Source organism: Mauremys mutica, chromosome 22 (genome assembly GCF_020497125.1).
Source record: "Mauremys mutica isolate MM-2020 ecotype Southern chromosome 22, ASM2049712v1, whole genome shotgun sequence".
Lineage (NCBI taxonomy): Eukaryota > Metazoa > Chordata > Testudines > Geoemydidae > Mauremys > Mauremys mutica.
The window spans coordinates 22,691,545-22,698,735 of record NC_059093.1 but is presented as its reverse complement, the minus strand read 5'-3'; positions in this window follow the sequence as shown (position 1 = coordinate 22,698,735).

Sequence of the window (7,191 nt, the reverse complement as noted above, 5' to 3'; positions counted from 1 at the left end):
AGGAGCATCCACACAGGAGAGACGCCCTACACATGCTCTGAGTGTGGGAACAACTTCAATCGGAGCTCACACCTCATCAGACATAGGAGCATCCACACAGGAGAGATGCCCTACACGTGCTCTGAGTGCGGGAACAGCTTCAATTGGAGCTCACACCTTATCAGACATAGAAGCATCCACGCAGGAGAGACGCCCTACACATGCTCTGAAGAGTCCTGTGGCACCGTATAGACTAACAGAGGTTTTGGATCATGAGCTTTCATGGGTGAATACCCACAACGAAGTGGGTATTCACCCACGAAAGCTCATGCTCCAAAATGTCTGTTAGTCTATAAGGTGCCACAGGACTCTGCTGCTTTTACAGATCCAGACTAATATGGCTACCCCTCTGACACTGTACACATGCTCTGAGTGTGGGAAAAGCTTCAATCGGAGCTCAAGCCTTATTAGACATCAGAGAACCCATCCAGGAGAAAAACCCTTCACATGCTCTGAGTCTGGGAAACACTTCAGTTATAACTCAGTCCTCATCTCACATCAGCGAATCCACACAGGAGAGACACCCTACATGTGCTCTGTGTGGGAATAGCTTCAATCGGAGCTCAAACCTTATCAAACGTCAGCGAATCCACACAAGCCAGATGCCCTTCACATGCTCTGAGTGTGGAAAATGCTTCAGTTATAGCTCAGCCCTTACCACACATCGGAGAATCCACACAGGTGCCAAACCCTATGGATGCTCTGAGTGTGGGAAATGCTCCATTCATCGTTCAGCCCTCATCTCACATCAGCACTCTACCCTGATTCTTCTGAATGCTGCCCCAGAGGGGCGTTTTCTTCTTTCACTCATGGCTGCTAGTGCGGCTCTCAACACTCAACTGAAGCAGACAAATAAGCAGGCTGGTAGCAGAGTCTGAGTGAGGGAAGATCTCAGCGTTTTAAGGGCCTAACTGGCTCCTACGATGTCAGTTGATTGCCTCAAGTGTTCTCCTCAAGTGGGATCGGAAAAGCAGCAGGAAAAAGGAAGCTCCCTGAGAAACTTGTGTGAATCAGTCCAGGCTCCTGGGGGTGCTTGAGAGGTACATAAGAGGCTCCTCCTCCTCTCTCTCCCTGCAGCTCCTGCTGCTTTCTGTGATTCCCTCTCAGCTTTTCTCCTGCCAGCCTGTTATGTCTCTTGTGACCTCCTTCCTCCAGCACAGCACTCCACCCTCTCTGTGCATCTCGAGCAGAGAGAATACATATGCACCAGCACCAGACACAATTTTCTACACTCTGGGTCCTAGTGGTGCCCCCGCACAGTCTGGCACCTGAGGCGGCCATCTCTATTCACCTCATAGTGAGGCCAGCCCTGTCCTGTGGACACAGAGACCCTAACTCTCATTGAGGTCAGCCAGGAAGGCTGGATGTGCACATTGCAGGAAATAGACTGTCAGGGCAGCATAATCCACTGAAAAACTGCATCCTACTAATTGCAACCCAGGCTCTCCCTGTGTGGCTCTTCGTCCTGCCTCTGTTGCCTAGAGCTTGAGCAGAGCTTTCTGAGACAGCTGCTGCTGCTGCTAGCCATCGAAGCACATTTCCCATCGTCTCTCTTCTGGCTGCAGATGCTCGACTGCAGCAGCTCTGCAGAGGTCCCAGCCTCATTCTTTAATGTCCATTCTCCCCGTGCTTGCATGGCACTTCATGGACCATTGAGTAGCCTCAGGAAAACATCCCAGTTGTGGACACGGGCACCAGCAACCAATTCCCCAAGTGAAAGTCCCCTTCGCAATCCAGGGAGCCTTAGCCTGGGTTGTCTGGAGCACAGGGTTTGACCCATGGTGACTGCAGACACTGCCCCTGCTGCACAGCCACACGGTGATGCCTGGGACCCCTCTAGCCCATCAGCACTCGGCCCTCCCGCATTCTCACTCCAGATAGTTTGGGTGATGGAGTGAGAAACTATATGGCAGAAGTGTCCTGTAGGAAGGAGGAAGGACAAGGGATTTTATCCAATATATCTGAGAAATACATGGGCAGTAAAATGCTACCCTTCCATTTAAAAAGCAGGGTCAGATGCCTGCTCAGGGAAGTTTTATGGGCAACTCCAGCAGCTGCCAGTCAAACAAGGCCAACTACAGCTCAACTGTGACTTGAGTGAAGTTTTGGAGTGAGATTTAAGTTCTGTGCACATTGCCCAACAGAACGGTGACAAACAGGGGCTGGATCAGTTTAAGAGAAGGAAATAACTGGAGAAACCCAAATCCCAAACTTAAGACCTTCCAGCACTATAATAGTTAAATAGCTACTGCACCGCATAGGCAAGTGGATACTATTTAGGTGGCATCACTGCAGCTGGGGTTAAATGGAGAAATGGCATTCACATAGGAGTAGATGCCCTCTCTAAACCAGACCCATCCACGCATCATTTCCTCCCTGGATTTGCTAGTGTAGAGAGGAAATAAAGTCAGTTGCTCATAGTGTTTGTTAGCAGCCTCTTGGAAGGCAGATATTGACACTACTAAAATGTTACTGTTATTGATCCAGTTCCTCTCCCTGCCTCCTCTACGACAGCTAGACTGCTGCATTCTTACAGAGGGGATTGCTGCACATGGAAGCGAAACATTGGTGCAATGAGATTTAGTGAGCGGACGAAGGAGTGAGAAAGAGGACTTGGCAGATACTTGAGTGGCAAATTAGGTCCTATCTGAGCACCAAGTGCAGTCTAAAGCCTCAGTACAAGAGATCTAGTCTCAGCTGGGTTGGGAGGGGGCGGTGTGGGGAATGAAGGCCTCTAGTTACATTAAGAGCATTAGTCTATAGTTCTTACTTGATAGACACCGGGAGTGTCCCTCCAGGGACCTGCAACAACAAGACTTGCAGCTGTTGTACCTAGAGGGAAACAGAAAAAGTCACCCAACATTGACTCTACCTCCTCTATAGTAATCAGCCCAGAGCACGCTGATCTCTAAGAAGAAGCTGGAGCTGCAGGAATTAATATTAACGACGAAGAGGGAGCTTTTCCCTCTCCGCCCGTGCTGAACCAATGCTCCAATGTTATTTGACGGCAGTGTTGCCTTTCACATGAGACACAAGATAGAGTTTACGAGCACATCTTTGTTGAGGAGCTCCTGGCACTCTTGTAGGGACAATGGGGGAAGCAATATCCTTTATGTTTTAGGCAAATGAAAAGATCCAAAATCCTTTTTTTAAGATCTCATGATTTTTTGGGTCCTGACTTGCAATTTTTGGGTGCTTGAGTAGGTGCTGTTGACATTAGCCTCTCTAAGGGCTTGTCCAACAAGCACTTTATGGAACTTGAGGTGCACGGTAGCGGGTAGAGTGCTTTGACCTACTGCTGTTGGACAAAGCCCTCAGTGCACAGGAGGTTAGTGCGCTGGACATTCACATCCTAAGTCTCCGTGAGGGCAATCCCTTCCATTGCATCTGTATGTAAAACTAATGAAAGGCAAAAAGCTAGGGCCTAACCCTCTTCCTACTGCAACAAATGGGAGTTTTTCCATCACCGTCAATGTAAATGGGATCATTCCCTACCGGGTTAACACTCTTGGAATCATTGGTTCAATCCTGTTTCACTGAAGTCAATGGCAAAATCTCTTCCAGGACACCCCTGGGAAGTGGTAGAGGAAGTAGCAGTGGGTGGCAACTTGGGCAGCAGTGACCATGAGATGGTCGAATTCAGGATCCTGAGAAAAGGAAGGAAGGAGAGCAGCAGAATACGGACCCTGGACTTCAGAAAATCAGACTTTGACTCCCTCAGGGAGCTGATGGGCAGGATCCCCTGGAAGAATAACATGAGGGGGAAAGGAGTCCAGGAGAACTGGCTGTATTTTAAAGACGCCTTATTGAGGGTGCAGGAACAAACCATCCCGAAGTGCAGAAAGAATAGGAAATAAGCCAAGCTGGTCTCCTGCCATAACAGAGAAATCTTCAGTAAACTTTAACACAAAACGGAAGCTTACACGAAGTGGAAACCTGGACAGATGACTAGAGAGGAGTATAAAAATATTGCTCAAGCATGCAGGGGTGTAATCAGGAAGGGCAAATCCCAATTGGAGTTGCAGCTAGCAAGGGATGTGAAGGGTAACAAGAAGGGTTTCTACAGGTATGTTAGCAACAAGAAGGTCTGGGAAAGTGTGGACCTCTTACTGAATGGGGGAGGCAACCTAGTGATGATGATGTGGAAAAAGCTGAAGTACTCAATGCTTTTTTTGCCTCTGTCTTCACAGACAAGGTCAGCTCCCAGACTGCTGCACTGGGTAGCACAATATGTGGAGGAGGTGAGCAGCCCTCAGTGGTGAAAGAACAAGTTAAGGACTATTTAGAAAAACTGGACATGCACAAGTCCATGGGGCCAGATGCAATGCATCCAAGGGTGCTGAGGGAGCAGTCAGCATGGATTCACTAAGGGCAAGTCATGCCTGACCAACCTGATTGCCTTCTATGAGATAACTGGCTCTATGGATATGGGGAAAGTGGTGGACATGATATACCTTGACGTTGGCAAAGCTTTTGATACGGTCTCCCACAGTATTCTTGCCAGCAAGTTAAGGAAGTATGGATTGGATGAGTGGACTATAAGGTAGATAGAAAGCTGGCTAGATTGTCGGGCTCAACGGGTAGTGATCAACGGCTCCATGTCTAGTTGGCAGCTGGCAGTAAGCAGAGTGCCCCGGGGGCTGGTCCTGGGGCCGGTTTTGTTCAATATCTTTATTGATGATCTGGATGACAGGATGGATTGCACCCTCTGCAAGTTCACAGATAACACTAAGCTGGGGGGAGAGGTAGATACGCTGGAGGGTAGGGATAGAGTCCTGAGTGACCTAGACAAATTAGAGGATTGGGCTAAAAAAAATCTGAGGAGGTTCAACAAAGACAAGTGCAAAGTCCTGCACTTAGCACCGAAGAATGCCATGCACTGGTACAAGCTGGGCAATGACTGGCTAAGCGGCAGTTCTGCAGAAAAGGACCTGGGAATTACAGTGGATAAGAAGCTGTATACGAGAGAGCAGTGTGCCCTTGTTGCCAAGGCGGCTATCAGCATATTGGGCTGCATTAGTACGAGCACTGCCAGCAGATCGAGGGAAGTGATTGTTCCCCTCTATTTGGCACTGGTGAGGCCACATATGGAGTAGCGTGTCCAGTTTTGGGCCTCCCACTACAGAAAGGATGCGGACAAACTGGAGAGAGTCCAGTGGAGAGCAAGGAAAATGATTAGGGGAATGGGGCACATGACTTATGAGGAGAGGCTGAAGGAACGGGGCTTATTTAGTATGCAAAAGAGAAGAGTGAGGGGGGATTTGATAGCAGCCTTCAGTTACCTGAAGGGGGGATTCCAAAGAGTATGGAGCTCGGCTGTTCTCAGTGGTGGCAGATGACAGACCAAGGAGCAATGGTCTCAAGTTGCAGTGGGGGAGTTCTACGTTGGATATTAAGAGAACTATTTCACTAGGAGGGTGGTGAAGCACTGGAATGGGTTACCTAGGGAGGTGGTGGAATCTCCATTATTAGAGGTTTTTAAGGCCCGGCTTGACAAAGTCCTGGCTGGGATGATTTAGTTGGGGTTGATCCTGCTTAGAGCAGGGGATTGGACTAGATGACCTCCTGAGGTCTCTTCCAACCCTAATCTTCTATACTCCCATGGGGAAAGTACACCCACCTAACTGAACCACCCTTTAGATTGGCGTGGTGCCTCTTCAAGCTTCTTATGATCAGACTTGAGGCTACTGCACTGTCCCATCTTCTCTGTGGCCCTCTCTGTCCTGTGTGCATCCCAGTGGAGTACCAGGAGTGCAACTGTGCCTGGCCCTTCTGCAGGGAGATTCAAGGGAAGGCCGTTGCTTACCTATGCAAGGACAAAGTACATTCTAGCTTCCCATAGCAACAATTTGTAAAACACCAAAAATAAGACATGATGTCTGCACATTTTTTAAAAATATATATTAAAAGTAAACCACTGTTACTTAATAGAAAAGAATCCATAGAATGCAATGAGCTTGATCCACCACTTCTTGATTTCTGAGCGTATTCCTGGTTTATGTGTATATAGGCGAGTCTCATCTTATGCGGGGGTTCCATTCCGCGGCTAGTGTGGAAAGTGAAAACCGCGTATAGTCAAAATTGCATTGAGTTGAATGGTGGGTAGAATCACCCGCACTACAGGTACAGTATTAAAATTGTTATTTTTCTCTTTTTTTGCTTTTGCCAACCGTGTAAAACTGAAATCACACATGTTAAATGTGCGTAAGATGTGACAGACCTGTAGTCCCCTTTTGAAAGTAACAAAACTGCTCAGATGATTAACAGTATCAGAGGGGTAGCCGTGTTAGTCTGGATCTGTAAAAGCAGCAAAGAGCCCTGTGGCACATCTGTTAGTATAGAAGGTGCTACAGTACCCTTTAATGCTTTTTACAGATGATTAATGTCCACCAGCAGCATTTGCAGAATGGCAAAAAACATAAGGTCCATTCTCGAATTAAAAGATTGATGCTTCCGAGCAACCAGGCAAAATATTCAGGATTAATAAATGTGCATTAAGATATTTAACATTTTATAATGGTAATAAAGACATTTTGTGTAGCAGGTAAAAAGTGAAAACATTAAAAATATAAGTAGCACAGACATTTCAAAGGATTTTGAATCTAACAGAATGTATAAAATCATATAAAAGACACTGCCTGTACACGTTCATCGCTAAAGTAATTGACATTAACGTGATTGATTGTGTACTGAAAGAAAAACAGCTGCTTCCTTCTTGTGTAAGATGAGGCTACTGCAAGCTGTACTGACCAAACCTAGAACTGAACTATTTCATCACTCATTTGTTCTGTTGGTCAGAGCCCATGATGGTGTGATGGACCTTAAAGTACTTTCATCAGCATGATTTGGCTAGGACCGCATTGCTTATGGATGGCAATATCTTCTTTAGACATTGTGGAGTTAAGTTGTAGCCAGAGAGCTCTTGGTCCTTCAGTTCCTAAAGAGGACCAGGATATATTCTGTGTGACGCTTGTGTATTAATTAAAGATGTTTACACCTGCCATAGATCTCCCTATTTTTGTGTGCGTCTTATTTTCTGCCTGTACTACCACACTACAGACATTATCCTAGTGGAAAAGAAAATGAGATACTTGGTTGCCAAATTAATTGGAGTTGGCCAGATGTGGAAATTTGATTTTCAACTATCCAGAG